The sequence below is a fragment of the Magnolia sinica genome, chromosome 19, assembly GCF_029962835.1.
Source record: "Magnolia sinica isolate HGM2019 chromosome 19, MsV1, whole genome shotgun sequence".
NCBI lineage: Eukaryota > Viridiplantae > Streptophyta > Magnoliopsida > Magnoliales > Magnoliaceae > Magnolia > Magnolia sinica.
The window spans coordinates 64,002,521-64,023,102 of record NC_080591.1 but is presented as its reverse complement, the minus strand read 5'-3'; the positions used below and the strand labels follow the sequence as shown (position 1 = coordinate 64,023,102).

Here is a 20,582-nt window from a genome sequence, read left to right as displayed (position 1 = left end):
CACAGGAAATAGCGTGAATTGAGTGTCTACGGTTGAAATTTTTTTGGGGCCAAAAGTTTTGGATCAAGCTAATATTTTTGTTTTCCTTTCATCCGGGTCTTTTTAATCTTATGAACATGTTGGATGACGAATAAAGATCACTTTGGGCACTAGAAAGGTTTCAACGGTCGAAATCATTATTCCCATTGTTTCGTATGATATGGTACACTTGAGCTTTTTATATGCCTCGATATTTGGCTCAACACCTAAAATTATCTGATAAAACGGATGGACCGAATACATGTGGCAGCCCAACTGAGTTTACTACGCAATCTGATTCCGCCTGCGCACTCTATAAATGGGAGACTTGTGCCAGCCGTTTGCGTTCATTCCACTGGTAGGCATCATTTCAGAAATATTTTGATTGATTAGAAGAAAAGAAGATAATTCAAATGGCCTTCCCCGACTTGTTACACAAGGAGCGTGACCAGGTATGGTTTTTTCGGATTTGTTGGGATCCTCGTAGCAAGGTTTAAAGCATTTTCCTAAATGGTACTTGTCACCCAGTGCGCTCCAATATCCCCATGAATGATGCATGTGTATCAGCCGAAACAGTCCAACGAAAGGCAATAGCGGGCAATGCATATGTGGGGAAAATTTTCAAATTTAAGATTGTAAAATCCAAAAATAAACTAGAAACAGTTTGATTAGAACCTGGCTGAAACATGTATCAGACAAGCTTTTTTTTATAGCATGATTCCGCCCCCTTCTCTGAATAGAGATTGCTGGGGTTTGCTGAGGAATTGCTTTCAGCATCAGCGAGCCTTGTTTGGACCTGCATTCGGCAATCATGAATGGAGTCACTATCTTTAGCATAATCAGTGAGTTTTCTTACTCAATGATCCCTTAATGAGTTCGAGAGCTCAATTTTTTCATGCAATTAACTTAATAAAAGAGAGAATTTTGTTCTTATAGAATAGATCATTTTATTCGATTCTCGATGCTTTGAGCCCGGAGAGTTTGGTTTATATAGATGGAGTGAATGGACAATTGTACCTGAGGCTATCAAAGATTAGAACATTTCAAAAATATTTTTAAATGTTGGCTCATTAATCTAGACATTTTAAACCGTTGAATTAAAAATCCACGACAGTTCACGTTAGGTTGCGAGTGAGTTAACAAGTAGTTTTACTCAACCCTCTCCCATGCATGCATGTATTCCAGTGCAGATTTGGAACACATAACCCAAGCTCTTTCTTCTTCTTTTCTTGAAGTAAGCTTTCTACGGGATAGTTTATTATCCTAAAAAAAAAAAAAAAAAAGAACAAACTTTTCATTTTTGTTCAAAAAAGAACTATCATAGGGCAATGAATTTTTATTTCGAATTTCAATAAAGCAATTCCAATTACTTATTTCAACCACCATGATAGAAATTCTGAACAACATCACTGGTGAATGGCTCAATTACATATCATAACTATTCCAAACCAAGGCACAAAGTCCATTTAAATCTTTGGATTCTATAGGGTGGATGAGATCTGTTAACAGCAAATGGGCGTATCGCCCAACTCCCCCCACAGGCCATCACATCCAAACCCTCCATTATCTTAGTTTCAATGTGTGATTTGATGATTTTCTTCCTTTTTTTTTTTTTCCTTTCTGAGAACAAAAACTTTGATACTCCAACAGATTTCCACAGATGATATGGGGGCACTTATAAATATTTAATTACAATCGTGGCATGTAATTTAAACCGTCCAACTTTTCAATACTAGTTTTGATGTTCCGATATTAGATTCATTTTATTATCGGACTAAATTAGTAGCCATTTATTGGATCCTTAAAGAATGAAAATATTTAATGATCATGTCTCAATGAACGAGTGTCCACGAATCACAGGTTAGGATCGTGCAACCAGTATCATTTTATACTGCAACTTGGTGCTGGTGGTTCCACAATTTTGCTGTTCTAATTTGAGTTAATGAATGCCACGTCTGGCATTTTGTAGTGCCTGAGTATCAAGCGTGTCACGCAGCAGGAATATGAGCCTTGCCAACCAGAGTATGAGCCACACGAATGGAACTTTCATTAGATCCACTCCATCCATCAAGCACAGTATCTCATATTTACTTTCGAAAGCAAAAAATCAAGACCATTAGAACTCAGTAGACCACGCTCTAGGAAAAAGTTGGGCTGAGACAGCCACCATTAGTTTTATGCAGGGGCCACCATGTTGTTAAATGCTATCCAATCCATTCATCTGGTGTGCCTCGCTGGGATAAAAGAACTACCAAAAATGAAAGTATTCCAAAACTCGGATGGGCCATACCACATGAATTTTCAAGGTCTTAGATATAATTTTATAGACCAGCTACCTGAGCATGAGTCAGACTTATTTTTGGCATCATGGATAAACAAAGTGGCTGGCGCCACAAGAGTGGCACGTGTAAATCATTGGAGGGTAAGCCTATTTTATAGGTTTTTCAGTGTGGTCCATATGGTACGTAGTGCGTGTGCCATCCAACACATCAATTGGTGTGTATGGTGTGCATGCCATCTAACTCATCTAACAAGGTCGTGGGCCCATCCTGTGTGGACCACCAAGAGTTCTTTTACAATCGAATTTAATAATTTTGGTTAGGGGTATCTCTCTCTCTCTCTCTCTCTCTCTCTCTCTCTCTCTCAATTGAAATTTCAAGTTGGGAATGAATACCCAATTCCCTAATTAGTGCCCAATTCAGGCCTAACATCAATTTAGGTACGAGTGAAGTACCCATTGGTAGGAAGAAAAGAAAGAGCTGCATGTGAAAATCTCTATCTTCTGGAATTTTTGATACCATCGGACCATCATTCAATCCCATCAAAGGGGAGTTCGATTGATCAAAGGTATCGCTGGATTGATCGAACCACCATCTTCTACTCATTTTTTAATCATTAGAACTTGGTCCTTTATATACGGCATTTAGACCTTAGGCATTTTGAGAGGTTTTTAGTGTAAATAGTGGCAAAATGTTTTTCCACTCATACCACATATCATATACCTCCATACTAAGAGTTTCAAGCCAATCTTTTTCTAATTATTCACTCTATTAAGTATTCCATGTTCTTATTCGAAAATGTGGATGAATTCTCACATCTCTAGAAATTAGACACTATGTTTATAGTCAAATACCTGTCTAATCTTTCTAAAAGACCATTTTAAGTAAATTCACTAGAATTACAATATTCACATAAGTTGTAATAGATTTACCTAAGTACCATTGCCTTGTTCACCTTATTGGCACTTCATATTCAAGTCAAATGACTTTAGAAGTTAAAACACTGGCAATCATCAGCATCAACGTTTGGGAGAAATAATTGATGGGCTAATTCAAGCACGAGAGAGCTTTGAAGAAACAACCTAAGCACGACGTATCAAAAGGACTCAATTCAATGAGTAAATGTCATTTAATTAGTCCATACTCTCTTTTATTGTATATGATTGATGGTAAAATTTTGTGACCCAAACTTGATAGGTCACTAAACACGAGTGTGCACATGTTAGTCTTTATGTGAGCCTTCGATGGGAGTAAACGTACGTTATTAGAGTAGGACCATGGTTATTAGTTTACTAATAGAAAACCAACTAAAGTTTCTTACGGGAGTGTCTGACAAGAGTTTACGCTTGGTCTTTATGTAGGGATGTAAAAGGTAGATGTAAAACTAATTTAAAAATTCGATAGTAAAATCCAATACACTCATGGTTTGAGTGTGTCCACTGGGAGTAGAGTAGGGAAACTAAATTACTATACATGATTGTGTTTGAGATTATTATTTGAACACTTTTCTAATTATACCTATGTGTTTAAATGAATTATATGTATACATGATTAAATGAATATTAAGATTTGATAGTTAGCACGTTCCAAACGCACATGTACGCTATCATGTTTATATACTAGTTACTTGAATTGGAATATTATTTGTAGTCTATGTAATTAGACCATTTATTAACTTGGAAGCCTTAAAGTTAATTGTCTTACTTAATTTAAATTAATATATTAATTTAAGTAAATAATTATATGTATTTAATGGATATAAATTTTATTTAGTCTTAATCACCCCCTTTAGAACAACTTTCATTTTATAATTCCGCTAAGCTTTCGCATATAGCAGTGATATCCTACATCACGTGCTATTTTAAAAAATTATGGCTCATAAATCAATAGACAAATATACACAAAAATTAAGAAAAGTAAATTGTAATCATACGTCTCTTCATTATAAAACTATTATTATTATCGTGATTTTTGAGTGAAACAAATAATGTAGTAAAATCATCATTGCAACTAAAAAACAAATGATGTCACCACACAATTACAAAAGTAAACAATCATTAACCATTTACAAACATCTAGGGCCTCTTTGGATACCACCAAATAAGTTAACTTTTTTTTAAAAAAAACTTACAAAAGTGGAAAAGTAGGTTATTTAACATAAGTAAATCTAACTTAAGATCAATTATAAGTAACATTTTTACTTAAATTTACTTAAATCACTTAATAAGTAGAAATCCAGATAACTTACTTCAGGCATTAAGTAGCTGAACTTATGATCCAAACACCTCTTACTATTATAATTAGAAAACTAAATAGGCTCTTACCTTATTCCCTAGTAAATGTATTTAACTCTATTTTTATTAGCCGTAATTCTTGTTTAAATCAATATTTAAAAATGATAATAATAACTCATTTAATTACTTCAAATTGAAAAACCAAACAAACCCTCATCTTCTTCTATCTCTTACCCTTTTTCTTTTCTATATATATATTCTCTTAGCCATTTTATCTTGTCTTTTTATTCTTTTTTTTTTTTTTCTTCTTCTTCTTCATAGGTGCAAATACGTTATCATGATGGCTGAGATGATGGAACTATTCATATCATCAGATACACGACACATTTAAATGGAAGCATTAAATATATAATGAATGAAATAATATTCTGGCAATGAAGAGCACGTGAAATATTCTTTTAGTAAAAACAAAGAACACGCTGAAATTTTCAGGCCACCAGGTTCCACGTGATGGATTCCCAAGGCATTGCAACTTCTTTTTTATTTTTTTTAAGTGGAAATGATCAGGTACATGAAAGGTACCCGAACCTGTGATACAGTACCACCATGAAGGTTATATGTCATAAAAATCAGGTGGGTCCGCTTATCAGGTGGACCACAGTGCTGGAATCAATGGATGACCAACGGTCTGACCAACCATACTGGTGTTACCCACCCAGTTTACGGATCATCCTGATTTTTGTGATTGGTGATCTTTATGGTGGGGCATATCATTGTAACGGTACTGATTTCCTAAAGAAGCGGTAGGTTAGATGCACAAAGCATTAAATTTAAAAGTCATATGTGGTGTGGTCCATTTTAGCGTTGGATGTGCCTCATTTTATGTTATACATTAAAATGATCTTAAAAAAGGAATGGACGGCTTGGATGTACATATACATCATGGTGGGCCGGCCCACAGAACTGCCCGTTCAGGGCTAGGGACAGGCAGGTAGGACGCAATTCGCTTATAGCTTAAAGTCGGTTGGGTTGGGTTGGTGCTCATCAATCCTAGCCTAACCCAAGGTTTCTATACCTTAACCCTAACCCAACTCAACCCAACCCAACTTTAGGTTGGGAATTCTCAACCCAAGCCCAACCTAAGCGGGTTCGATTGGATTGGTTGGATGGACATATGCTAATATTTTTCGTTATTGTATTAATCTATTATATTTCAATACACATCTTATATTTTTGTACTTATGGTTTTATTAGTTATATATATAATTATTTATCATAAAAGTTTTTTATTTTTCTTAAACAAACAATCTAAAATATAAGACAATTACTCCTTTAAAAGTCGTCTTGTGGAGCATGCAATCTATTTGGGAGAGAGAAATCCGGTATATCGTGTTAGCTTGAGTCATCGGCAATGACATGGACCAATGAGACTTGGTGACACTGAAATTTCTTGTGCTTCCAACGCAGACAATCCACATCCAATTATAACTTACAAGTAACTTATATATCGATCGGGTTTGAGTTGGGTCAGGCAACCCGAGACCTTAACTTAAGCCGATCTAAGTTTTATCAGGTTGGTGTTTGTATAACCCAAGTCTGAGACCAAACTCGATACATCCTACCAGAGCCCAACCCCAATGTCGGGTCGATCACAGGTAAGTCGGGTTAAACCCGCTGGACTTCAGCCCTAATTGTAGGGTCCTTATCATGCCTCATGGTAGTGGTGGACTCGCGGGAGTTTCTACGTGAGGTCATGGGTTCAAGTATCCATTTTCCTTAAAATCTATGTATTGGGTGGACCACACTTTAGGAAACAATAGTGATTGAATGCTCACTATTAAAAACTTCTTGAGGGCTCCAAAAGTTTTCGATCAAGCTGAGTAGGCTGTGGCAAATTTTTAGTGGTAGGCATTCAATCACCACTTTTTCATGTTGTGTGGTCCACTTAAGATTTGGATCTGCTTTAATATTTTTGGACTCATACCCTAAAATAACTTAGTAAAATGGATGGATGGTATGGATAAGTTTAAGGTAGTAAAACCAATGGATAGTGTGGATAGAACATATACATCATAGTGGAACCCACATAGCTTTTCCAGAAGCACAAAGTAATAGAGATGGGCATATCTTACCCGATCCGGTGGATCCGACCCGCCCCGACCCGATCCGATGGCCTGGATCGGTGCGGGTCAAGTTGGACCATCCAGATTTGAATGTTTTCCAGATCGAATTCGGGTTGTGGCCAATTCGGGCCAACCCAACCCAAAACCCAATCCGAATGGTTCCGATCCAACCAGATCCGAAGAGGATAAACCATATGTATTCACAGTGGGCCCCATTAGAGTTTACTCATTACACACTAGCTATATAAGCTGTTGTAGGTACATGTCGTCTGGCATGCGAAGACGGAGAGAGGACGCTTGCGAAAGGCTTTCTCAGGAAGTTACTGTGCTGGGATGCAAGGTGGGGTCCACCGTGATGTTTATTAGAAATCCAACCTGTCCACCCATTTTTTGAGCTCATTTTAGGATATGTGACCAAAAATTAGGAGGATCCAAAACTCGACTGGGCCATATAAGATGAAATAGTGGGAAAAGGAATTCCTACCGTTGAAACCTTCCTAGGATCTGTCTTGATGTTTATATGCCATCCAAACTGCTTATAAGGTCATTTTTACTGGGATGAAGTGAAAACACTGAAATCTTAGATCGATACAAAACTTTGATGGCCATGTAAATATTTCAACGGTGAGAAATAAATCCTCACTTTTTCATCTCTTGTGTCCCATTTGAGTTTTGGATCCACCTTATTTTTTCTTAGGTGTCCTTAAACAAGATCTAAAAATGGATGGATGGGTTTGATTTCTCACGAACATCGCCTTGGAATACTTGCGCAGGAGCTTCCTACCAAAGCCTTTTACAGGAAATCCACGCACTAACGTCTCTAACGCTCCTCGAGCTCCGGGTTGTACGAACAGTTCAAAGGATATCAAAGTTATATGGGCCCCACAGTGATGTATTTGTTATATCTATACCGTTTATATATTTTTAGAGATCATTATAGAGCATTATCCAAAAAATGAATAATATCCAAAGATCATCTAGACCACACCACAAATAGCAGCAGAGATAATTATTTTCACCTTAAACAATTCGCATGGTCCATTTGATAGTTAGAACTGTCTCATTTTTCGTCTCAAGAATTAGGACGAGCTCGTAAAATGCATGGACGGTTTGGATACAACACATACCCCATAATCAAACCCACATAGCTTGCTAATGTCAATACAGTGCAATGCACTGTGAATAGCATGCCATTGTGCTATCCTGCTAAGCAAGCCACTGTGCTTTCGTGCAAAGCACGTCTACACCATGTGTCGTGTAAAGGCAAACGGAGTCTGCACCTCGAGCTCTGAGTTGTATGAACGACTCAAATGAGATTAAATTACATGGGACCCATGATGAAGTATCTATTATATCCATACCGTTTATCCAATCTTGGTGATCATTTTAGAGTATTTGAAAAAATTTGAATCATATCTAAAGTTCAAATGGACCACACCGAAAATAGCAGCGAGGATAATGATTTTCACTGTTAAAATTTTTTTATCCGAATTGTGCCCAACCCGATCCGACTTGATTTCCCTTACCGAGTCAGACTCAGTTCGGGTCATGCCAACCGCGAATCGGATCGTATCGAGTCAAATCTCCTTAACCCAGTCCCGGATTGGATCGGGTTCAGGTCAGGCTACTTGCATTTCGGACCGGATCGAGTTGGACCCAATCCGATCTGACTCGATCCGATGCCCAGCTCTAGCTGGCGGATTAGGTACTACCCCCGCCTGTCCAGGCTCGGAGGGCCACCATGATGTATGAATTCTATCCATACCGTCCATACATTTTTTAGTAACATTTTAGCACATTGGACTAAAAATAAGGCACATCTAATTCTCAAGTGGACCACACCACAGGAAGCACGGTGATAAGGATGCCCACCATTTAAACCTTTTTAGGGCCACCGTGTTTTTTATTTGCCATCCAACCTTTTGATATGGTGATATACATGAGGTGAAAAAAGCAAATATCATCTTGATCAAAAACTTCCGTGGCCTCCAAGAAATTTTCAACCGTAGGAATATACTCCCCACTTTTTAGTTTATTTGAGCCCTGGATATAGGTTATTTTTGGGTTCATGACCTAAAATGATATGTAAAGATGAAACTCATACCTTATGTTAGCCGCCCAGTGACCCTCGTAGCCTCCGCATGTCCCAGCTCCGAACAGGCGGAGTACCTAATCCGCGCCCAACAAAGTAAAGCACGAGAAGATACCCGGATTGGATATCTAGCCGACATGCCATGTTGTAACATCCGCGGGGCTGAGCTGCATTGCATAAAAATATGTACTTAGGAAGCAAATGTTTTTCATGTGCTCAGTTCTGGTCCGATGTTTGCCAACATGCATCCTCACACATTGCAATAATGATACAAGCGACTTTAGCCATTGTACCCGGTTCTTGATCAATGACCCAAACCGTTGATGTTATGGGCCACACCGACAAAACTCTAAGATTTCCTGTATATCATTTATCCAAGTATCCAAGTTGAGGCCACCATATAAACGGTTTGGATAATTGAAAGATGGCCTAAATCTAGAGGTAAAGTACGGATGTAGCAATGCAAATTTTAGCAACCACTTTTTTATTTTTATTTTTATTATTTGTGTGTCCTTCCTAACTATTATTAAAATGCAGCTTGAACATATTTCCTAATGTTTGGCTATGATTTACCAGATTTTGGTACAATCGAATTCCCACGTGAGGACGCTGATACTAAATAGACCTCAGAAGCTGAATGTCCTCTCATATGAAATGGTATGTGGCAACCTTTTACTGTTTTCCAATATAATCATCTATTTGGCTGAGCTAGTATAAAGCACTGTCCAGGCTCCACACATAAGCCAAGGATCCGAGTCCATGATCAGCCCCTAGTTATAAAGCTCGAACGCTGACTCGACTCAAAACTGTCTTGGCAACTCAACTTCATTAGATTTCGGCCAGAGTCGCTGAGAAAGTCGATCCCTGGTTTGACTTGATTCTAACTCAGCGAGGATCATCACTGTGGTGACTCAATGTATCTTTGTGACTCACTGAACTTGAACCAAGTGACTCAGTCATTTTTTTTTTTTTCCACACACTCGTAGTGGGATTTCACCACTTATGGATACTCGAACCCTTGACTGGTGTTGAAACTCTTGTGAGACTACCACCCGGTCAAGACTGCTAGTAAAATATAAAATGAAAAAGGAGAGAAATTAACAAACCCATTGACCTCAAAATTAGAGTAGGCCATGTCTAAGTTTTTGTTGAAAAAGTATGCATTTTGTGTAACTTATATTAATTGTACCCATGTACATGATATAGTGTCCTGGTCTCCCGCGAGCTGTGCAGTGGGATACTGTTCCGTGCCAACAAATAGGGATTGGGTTTGGTGGGCCTCACCATGATCTGAATGTAAAGTGCACTCCCACAATAAGATGCGTCAGCCCATGGCCCAGAGCTCAAAAACCAATCTGGTCCATGATTAAGGTGGGTCATACTAAAGGAAACAGTAGGAGCTTGATTTTGATAGACCCCACCGTTATGTGTATGTGAATTCCACACCAACAACTACAGGCATCATCACTTTAGACCCTGGGCCAAAATAAATCACACTGTGGGCTACACCAAGGGAAGCAATTGAGATAAGGATGCCCAAAAAATCTGGTGATGTGGATATGTGTGGTTTTCATTTAGTAACCATTGTGGCTCAGTTTTTCTTTCCTTCTTTCTATTCTCATCATTGTATAGCTTAGCATTGCCCTCAGTTTTTCTTTCCTTCTATTCTCATCATTCTATAGCTTAGTATTATTGAGGCCAGTTTTTGTGAATATGTTTTCTCGAATGTTTGCACAATTTTTTCTTTAAAAATCAACAAAACTACAACTGCCATGCTACCACATTTTTCAATAATAATAATAATAATAAATAAAATAAAATAAGAAAGAAAAAGAAAAAGAAAAAAACCGGAAAAAGATAAAGAAAAGAAAAAGGTGAAGTCTTCCCTGAGAGTTTTAGAAGCACAGTGTGACCACTCATGCAAGTGAGACATACACAATGAATGGGCTAGATGTCTCAACCACATTTGAGTGGGCCCATAAACAATTAGGAAGGTTTTAGTGGGTGGGTATCACCTCTTAATTGTTGTTTGTGATGGGGGCCACATGAACTAGCCTGATTTTAGGACCATGGCCCACTATAAAAGGGTGCATTTGATTGATGGTGTGGATGTCTGACACAAATCATGGTGGGGTATATCCCACTGGTCTTTTGCAAACTGGATCGTAAATAGCTTATTTGTAGCCTGTTACATTGACCAATGCATGTGGACCCCACTGTGATGTGTGCATGAACTACATTGTGCACATCAGATGTGCTCACTCAACTTAGGCCTAAGGTAAAATAAAAATAAAAAATAAAAATCAGCCCTATTTGTGATTCAAGTCGGCACATGAGTGAAAATAGCATGAAAGGGGACGCCCACTCTCCAAACTGTTTCTCTTCATTTGGCCCACTAGATTGATGGATAGGGTTGATTTTTGGACACTGGTCATACATTTTAGTGTTTCATGTAATGGTTGGAGTGGATTTCATATAATTATTAAGGTGGGCCTCGAAAATAATCAAGAGTGTATGTCTCTTCAATCATTTCCTTTGGTATGGAACACTTTTTTCTTGTTGGGTCACTTATATATATATATATATACACACACACACACACACACACACACCCCCCCCCCCCCCCCCTCGCTATGAACGGATAAGGGCTTTGAGGAGTCATTGTGATATATCTCTTTTATCCACACGATCTATTCATTTTTCCTTATCTCATTTTAGGGTAAAAGACCGAATTGAGGAAGTTCTAAGGCCCTAGTTGACCACACAAATGGGATTAAATGTCTACCGTTGAAAACCTTTTGGGGGTCACTGAAGTTTTAGATCAAGCTGATATTTGTGTTTTCCCTTCATCGAGTCTATGTGACCTTATGAATAGGTTGGATGGGAATTAACAATCATGGTCCCAAGGAAGGTTTCAATGGTGGAAGTCAATATCACTGCTGCTTCATGTGGTGTGGTCCACTTAAGCCTTGCATCTGCCTAATTTTTGGCCTCATAATTTGGACAAGGTCACTCAATTGGTCTCATTTCTCATTTGATTCTAGACTGTATTTACAAAGAAGTGGCTCGAGGGAGATTCCATATAGATTAGTTTGTATATTTGATCATTGAGCGATATTCCACTATCCATTAACCGATTATCTGGTGTAGCAACTCACGAGGAACATACCCCTCTAGAGCTGTGAAGTTCCAATCCCAATTTTATTCCTTCTCCTAGTCGGTTCAACCTCCAAAAATTCACCTCTCCTTTTCCCATCATCCTTTTAGATTTCCAGATCATTATGGGCAATGATCGAAGCAATGTTCCTCGAAAACTTTGACCCCTAATATTCCATATTTTATAGGATTTCTAGCATAGTTCTTAAAGTAGTTGGCTTTCATATATTTCACCTAAATCGGTTTCTTGCAAAATGGAGAAGCACATTTTGATTCAAAGGCTTGCCATCACATCCTTGATCCTCCTTACTGATGGGATTTCATTAGATTGCGTAGCGGAATACAACTTTCTTTAAATTTAAAATTGAAATCTTAATTTCAAGGTCTCTCGAATATGATCATACACAATTTTCAAAAATAAATAATTTGAGAAATTTAGATCATACTCGGAATTCGACGATGTGTATTGATCTAGTTCTATGATGGTCTTCCAACCTATAAGGTTTATCTCTGATGTACCCCAGTGCCAGAGTGATTTAGATAGCCCAATAAATTTTCTCTGGTAGGTGCCAAGAAATCTCACAATCATCCAAAAGGATGAACGATACAGATATGGAGAAGATATGGAAGAAGAATGAGAAATTCCATTTACTCTATCTACACACTTTTTTCCTTTCTCTGATTCATACACCCAAGGGAAAAGGTTTTCTAGGGATTATTGTATCAATTCCTCCAAGATATGATCAATTAAATAAAGAGGAAGGTAGGATTCTAGGTGAATACCAGTATGGTATTTTGCCATCCTACGCACAATTTTGTAACTTACTGTTAGGGAAGTGTATTGATCCGCCTCATTTATACATAACTCATGATATAATTCCTTCACTGCCATGTCCATCCACTAATGATCACATCCCATACCAATTAGAAGTGGACCATCAAATTTGGACTCTCAAGTTATCATTAAGTGCGATTAAAGCAATTTTAATGGTTAAAACAAAACTTCAACGGTAAAAAACCTTTGAAAAGCTATTTAAAACAATCAAAGTACTGTGCTTAGTGGAAAAATTACTTGATGAGTACCTAATTTATTTAGATTAAAGCTATAAATATGTTTCTAGGAAAATTAGTGGATTCTTTGTTTGATCATGCAAGAATCAATGACTCCTAATGGAATATTTAGGTACATCCACTTTACTAACCCCTACATGGACCTCATAGGAATAGCTAAAGTCAACCAATCAAGATTATGGCCCTTACATGTCCTCAAGTTTAAGAATTAATCATCTTTAATGCACCATCAATTCATAAACTCACGATCATAGTACAGGCTAATGGCCCTCTACACTGTTAACTTGATCTCGATCCCCCAGTGTAAGTGACCAAAGGTCTGAATCTGAATTCTTTGTACATGACACACTTACACTCCTATATAGGGTAAGCTTAAGGCATAAACTAGTGCCATCTCAGTTCTCGATATGCAATAATAGTGTAATTCCATCGCTTTGAAATTGCATCCTTAAGCAAGAATCAACTACGAAAGAATCAAAGGGCATATCAAGAACTGTTACCAAAATGCACAAAGACAAACACAGGAAAACTAACTACCACAACTATAGTAGTAGCAAACTTGGATAGAGTCCCACGTTTGGCAGCTACATCTCTATGACAACATCCATAAGAGGGGCAATAGAACCAAAAGGCCATCAACATTATCTGACCCTCGTAGGACCTCACTGTATAATATCGAGAAAGATAGAACCTTTGATAGTTTAGGGAAGATTTGCCTTGCTAATGAATGTAGAGTTGTAGTTGTTCAAACTCCCGAGGCACGTAATATAGCTTTAATTTGTAGTGCAAAGGTTCTCTTTAACTATTATCTACTAGTGCCATAGAGTCCAAGGGGAATGAGCATCAGACTTCAACAAATTGATAACCAGATTCAAATTGCTTTCAATCTCAATGTTGATACATGTAACTTCTAGACATTTCATGGTATCGTCTATTAGAGCTTGAATTTCCTCCACATTATTTGTAATTGACTTGTAATGATGGCTAAAAGAAAAGACTAGCATACCATTCTAATCTCTACAGACTCCCCCGCCACCCCATGCCTAGATTCTCTTGAGGAACCATCAACATTTAATTTAACCCAACCCTCCCATGGTTTGGACTGTCTAACTATCCTAACATCTTTCCATTTTAGCATATTCATAGGGACACCCAAAGATTACAAGGAAAGAGAGTGAAAGAAATCCCAACTATGAGATAAATCCCAGCTATGAGATAAATTGCAAGTCCCTATCGTGAGATGACTTGAAACAACCTCTGGTAGACTTTAGGCACCCAATCACTGAAACAATAATTGAAATTGGGTTCCCCTTACTATTTTCAAAATGATCTTTATTTCTCTCTAACCAGATTTCCTAAATGATAAGCATCTAGATTAGGCCCCTTAATGATAAAAACTGTATGGATAATATGGCTAGCAAGAACCATTGCTATATTTGAAGGTGTATCAATTGATATTCATGAAAATCTACATCAAACAACTTGAAAAAATGATGTCTAACTGCTTGGGCAAGAGCACTAGCTAAGAAGAGTGGTTGTTGTCCTCATAAGTTGCTGAAGACCCTAGGCTGTTAAGTTGCAGGTTGCAACAATTGCAGTTGGAAGTCAATGCCATTATTGCCTACTACACCTTAGCATCCATAAAGATAACTCCTATAAAGACCTTCCACCTGAAATCCACGATTTTGGGAGAATTTTAGCATGCCATGCCCACCTAGCCCGTGCTTTTCTAATGAGCTTTGATATCACTGCATTTGAAGTCGATTTGACAAAAAATTATCCCAATTGAGAGAGGCACCACACACATCTGTCTTTTAATTAAGAAAATTTGAAATATCCTAGTTGAGTATGAGATATTACCTTGGGGGCAATAAAGATTAGAGAATACTTTCATTATCATTGCCTTCCTAGGAGAGAACATCCTTAACCTGTAAATTCCTAAGATCTTTTGAAAATAACTCTCTACACTGTCTGATAGAGGGTTTTCTAACGAGCTTCAATCTCACTGCATTTAAAGTCGATTTGACAAAAAATTTCTTGATTGCGAGAGGCATGACACACATTTGTCTTTTAATCAAGAAATTTTGAAATGTCCAAGTTGAGTATGGGATATTACCTTGGGGGCAATAGAGATTGGAGAATACTTTCTTTATCCTTTCCACCCTGATAGAGAATATCTTTAACCCGTAAATTCCTAAGATCTTTCAGATACGACCCTCTACACTCGTTTGATAGACAGTTTTCAAATGAGCTTCGATCTCATTGCATTCGAAGTCGATTTGATAGAAATTGTTTTTGATTGAGAGAGGCACCACACACATTTGTCTTCTAATCTATAAATTTTGAAATGTCCCATTTGAGTATGGGATATTGCATTTAGGGCAATAAAGATAGGAGAATACTTTGTTTATCCTTTTCATCTAAGAAGAGAACATCCTTTACCTGTAAATTCCTAATATCTTTCGAAAATGACCCTCTACACTCGTCCAATAGGGTCAAGCCTGGTCCAATGATCAAACTACAATGACACACTTTTCCTCAACCCAATAACTAGCGCATGCTTTTCTATACAATTGGAAAACATCTAACCACATTGCTCCAGGAAAGGGATCGGGAGCCACTTGAGATTTTGTCTGAGAAATTTGGCATGTCTTCTTTATGCTCGACTCACATGTAGCTTGCCCATAGACTACTTTCCTTACCTCCCAAGAATGCCTAAGCCAGCTTCATATGCAGGCTAAGCATAACCTCCCAAAGCCATGTAATTCCCAGGCCACTTTCTGAAGTAGGCACACAAATTGTTTTCGGCTCACGCAATATTTCTTTTTCTTACTGTCGACCTTTCCCCAAAAGAACTTAGCAAAACAACCTTCTAACTTGTTTCGAATACTCTTCGGAACTTTCGATGCTGTTAGCATGTAATGGGAATTCTTGCCAATGCATGATTAATGATGATAAGCTTACCTGTTGGCAAAATGAGTCTCGCTTTCCACCCACTAATGCGGTCAAGAATTCTTTGGACCACTGAGTGGAAGAAGATGATGCGCTTCTACCTTTGAATAAAGGTACTCGAAGGTATGAAATGGGAAAACAGTCTTACTTGAAATCTAACAGTCTTTTAATCATTCTTACCATTGAAGGAGAGGTCTTAGTAGAAATAATAATTTTTTTTTTTCTAATTGACTTTTTACCTTGAGGCTTGCTAATAAGTCTAAAGGAGGACTTTCACTCTGCGGAGAGAATCTAACTTACCATTCATGAGAAGAATAGTGTCATTCTCACATAAAAGGTGAGATATAAAGGGCATCCCCTTTTATAGTGGAAGAGATAGAGAAAACTCATCTACACTAGTTACTTATAGTCGTGACTAAAGACCTCTACAGCTATACTAAAAAAGACTCAGAGACATAGGATCTTCTTGACTGTGCCCATGAGAAGAATTGAAGAAGCCAATTGTTTGACATTAATGAGAAATGAAAACCAATAATTTGACCAGCATTTTTCCACCAAGCTCACCCAACTCTTTGATGGCTTGAATAACTGCATGAGGGAGCACACCTTCCAATTATGCCAGGTTCCAGCTACCAGTTGGATTGCAGAAATCTCTAACCATGGCATCCTACAGATGTTGAAGGATTGGTTGAGCCACTGCCCGTGCTAGCATGCTACCCCCCAACCAGTTATGATTCCAGAAGTTAATTCTCCCCTTCCCTATAAGCCACCGAGATTGATGAATGGAAAACAGTAATATTTTACTTATTTCCTTCCAATGTCTGGAGCTTCCCACATTGACAACTCTGTTCTTCTAAATAAACTTATGAAAGTACTTAGTCGAGAAGAATTTGGCCCACAAAGATTTACCTTGCAGCAAGTTCCATCCTATCTTGATTTGGAATGCGTTCATGATATCTTCCATTTTACGTATGCCCAAGCCTCCTTCCAATGGAGGCACATAAATTGTCTCCCACTTCATTCAATGCTTCTACCTGCTCCATCTAAATTGCCCCAGAAATTTTTTGGCAAAAGCCTTGATGAGAATTGTCTTGACCACTGCATTAATGATGTAGAGTGGGTTGCGGACATTTTCATAGCTAAGATGGACCAGAGAAGGTCCGATCGGAGGCGAAAATGATGAGGACTGTCAGAACCCTAACGTAGGCGTATCTCCAACCGGAATGAGTTATTCAACGTATCATATATGAATTGGGGGTAGGATAAGCTACTTTAGCCAACCATCAGATTTGTGAGTTTCCATTAGATCGACGATTGAAAGTCCTTTTTAATTTCGTTTTTACTATTTATAATAAGTTTTAGTTTGATCATAACTCTTGATCTTTTAACTTTAGAAGTCGTGCCCAACATGAAAAGGGCTTATAAAAATTAGGAGAATAACATAGTTAGGCCAAATTGGACACTTAGTATTTTTGGCCAAAACCCACGAAGTCTAGTAGAAAACATGACAGACTATAAATAGTAAGTCACGTGTTTTAGGGAGTCTGAGATGGAGTTTGATTATGAAACTTCTTCTTAGGTTTGATATCAATATTAATTAAATTATTGTAAATTCATTTTTATTATAAATCAATTTATTTTTTCAATTTATTAAAATTTATTTCTATTTTTTATGGATTCAAGGAATCTCTGTGAGGAGTCCAGAGAAGCTCCATGAATTCGGAGTAATTATCCAATAAGGAAGACAGTAAGCGACCTCATCATGTCCATCCTTGTGTCAATTAATAAATTTGACCTTCAAACCTGCCACCTTATTACCAATATTATGGATCATGGGCAGCAGCGACAAGTAGAAGACAGGACCAACACTCAGATAACAGAGCAAATCCACATTCCTTGGAGAGGACGATGCAGGACAAAGCATCCAGAACCAAGGTAGAAACAACCATAATCACTAGCCCATAGCTTCAGCCAAAGATTCCATCCAATTAGATCATTTTCAGCAGCCATCCATTGGGCCAAAACAGGCCAATCACATCCGATGCAGTCCCCTCTCAAACTTACAACATACATCCGCCATTCCTACCATGCTTATGAAATCATTGACTGACATATATCTATAGTATACTTGGGCCTTCAGTTTTTACTTTTTACTACTTGGGCCATGATTTAGTCAACCCAACTACTAGCCTATTGGGACAAACCACCGTTTGAGCATGGCCTAAAATCTCGTCAAGTAGAGAATCAAAACATTTCAAGGGCTGTGAATAGATTACTCAGAAAGAGAGATATAACAGATGTACCAATCCAACTTTAAAAATCGTCCAAGAATTTTCTAACTTGTAATAATTTTGCACATTGGTCCATTCACAGCAAGGCCCAAACGATCAATGGCCTGGACCATTGAACCGTTGGCCTTTTTTCCCAAAAAAAAAAAAAAAAAAAAACACAAGTACTTTCCATGCATTCTAGCTCTAGAATTTATATAATTCCTCTTCTTTCCATTGGTGTTACTGTAGAAACCATGATTTAACTTTATCAAAATTGTTGCCTTTTAAACACTGAGATACACTCATCCTATGGCGTTCATATCTTCATAAGAGAATAATACAATGCTTGTGACTTTTTTGTAAACATATCATTCACACAAGAACTTTTTTTTTTCTAAATTCACACAAGAGCTTATGTCCAACATGATTAATAAATGCTGGGTATCAGGTTTCTCAATTACTGAAGAACTTCAAAGCATTTGAGGAGGACCGTGATGTCAAGTTGGTGATCTTGAAGGTAAAATTAGTAATAATAATAAAAGAAATTAAGAATTTAGACAAGCTGTGTTGCCAAAAATGGATATTTTACCTTGATTAATTGTTTGTTGGACATGCTCAATATATATATATATATGGGAAAAGGTACTATGCGCTCGACCTCACGAGTCCGTCCCATGAGGTCGAGCTGTGTGGGCCCCACCGTGATGCGTTTCGAACATCTACCCCATCAGTCAGATGCACCATTCCATCGTGGGCCTAGGTCTTAAAAATCAAGTCAATCCGTGACTTGTGTGGGCCACACCACATACAGAAGTGGGGAGGGGCCGTGTACCATTAAAACATTCATAATCATTTTTTGGGCCCACCGAGATGTGGTTTGCAAATCCAACCCATCCATTATGTGTGTCCCACTTGGATGAGGGTTCAGACCAAGTTTCAGTAGCATTCAAAACTCAGGTGGGCCCCACCAAGTGCTTTTATATGTTTTAACGGTGTCTTCACATGATTTTAGATGGTATGGCCCACCTGAGTTCCGTATACGGCTGATTTTTGGGATATCCCATAATTTAGAGGGGACCCATCAAATGCATGGTGTTGATGGTCAACACGCATCACGGTGGGGCCCACACAACTCGACCTCACGGAAGCTTATCATGAGGTCGAGCGCATAGTACCTTTTCCCTGTGTGTGTGTGTGGGGGGGGGGGGGGGGGAGGAAAAGGTTCTATGCGGTGGACCTCATGGGAACTTCCCATGAGGTTGAGCTGTGTGGGCCCTACCATGTTGTGTGTCAAACATCAACACAGTGCATTTGATGGGTCCCCTTTAAATTATGGGATATCCCAAAAATCAGCCTTATACAGGATGCACATAATAGATGGGCTGGATTTGTGTACCACATCTCGGTGGGCCCAACAAATGATTACAAATGTTTTAATGAGAGGGTAACCCCTCTCAACTTTTGTATGTGGTGTGGTCCACACAAGTCATGGATTGACTTGATTTTTAAGCTTGAGGCCCACTTGGAATGGTGCATCTGACTGATGGGGTAGATGTTCGACACACATCGAGGTGGGCCCACACAGCTCGATCTCATGGGAAGTTCCCATGAGGTAGACCGCATAGAACCATTTCCCATGTGTGTGTGTGTAGAGAGAGAGAGAGAGAGAGAGAGAGAGAGAGAGAGAGAGGATTACTTGTGCACACAATTCTCATGAGTTTTCATGAATTTTTTTTTGAGAACTCATCTATAGTAATATGAGCCTAAAATTTGAACCGTTCACCTGATGTAACACCCCATAAAACCCTCAGGGCCCAACTTTTACCATGATCCAAAACTCTTGTGGGCCATGGAAAAAGAAAACAGTTTCCTCCATTGATTTACTCCTCTCTTTCATCATGAAGTACCAAAGTTTCGTATCAGGGTAAAAGTTAGGCCCTAGAGATTTCATAGGGTGTTGCATCATCAGGTGAACGGTTCAAATTTTTAGGTCATATCACTGGAAATGAGTTCTCATCAAGTTCTTAAAAAAAACTTGTGAGTACCAGTGCAAGTGAGCAATCCTCTCTCTATATGTATAGAGAGAGATTGTAGATGGTCATCTCCATTGCAAACAGATTGCGCGTTAACTGTCAAGCCGCACAATAGTCATACATGCAGTTACCTGGATACTCCGGGCCTGACCTAACCTTACCCGATTTTAGAATGAATCCGTTATTGTAGACGCGTTCTGACCTGATTTATGGACTTGGTCCGAGAAAGGGGCTGGAACGGTTTTAAACGGTCAGGTCCACTGGGCTGCCAATCCCACAAAAGTAGTCAGGGACATACAACTTAATGGAGATCTAGCCCACAACCCTCACATGGCTGGTGGACATTATGACCAA

At 38.4% G+C, this 20,582-nt stretch overlaps 1 long non-coding RNA gene across 1 annotated transcript; it reads left to right on the top strand.

The window, feature by feature from the left end:
- The first annotated feature begins 348 nt into the window (after nucleotides 1-348).
- On the top strand, nucleotides 349-18,718 carry LOC131235483 (uncharacterized). Its single transcript, XR_009166163.1, has 3 exons — nucleotides 349-470; nucleotides 9,323-9,403; nucleotides 18,644-18,718. It is a non-coding gene; the product is annotated as an uncharacterized LOC131235483 (long non-coding RNA).
- Nucleotides 18,719-20,582: the final 1,864 nt, after the last annotated feature.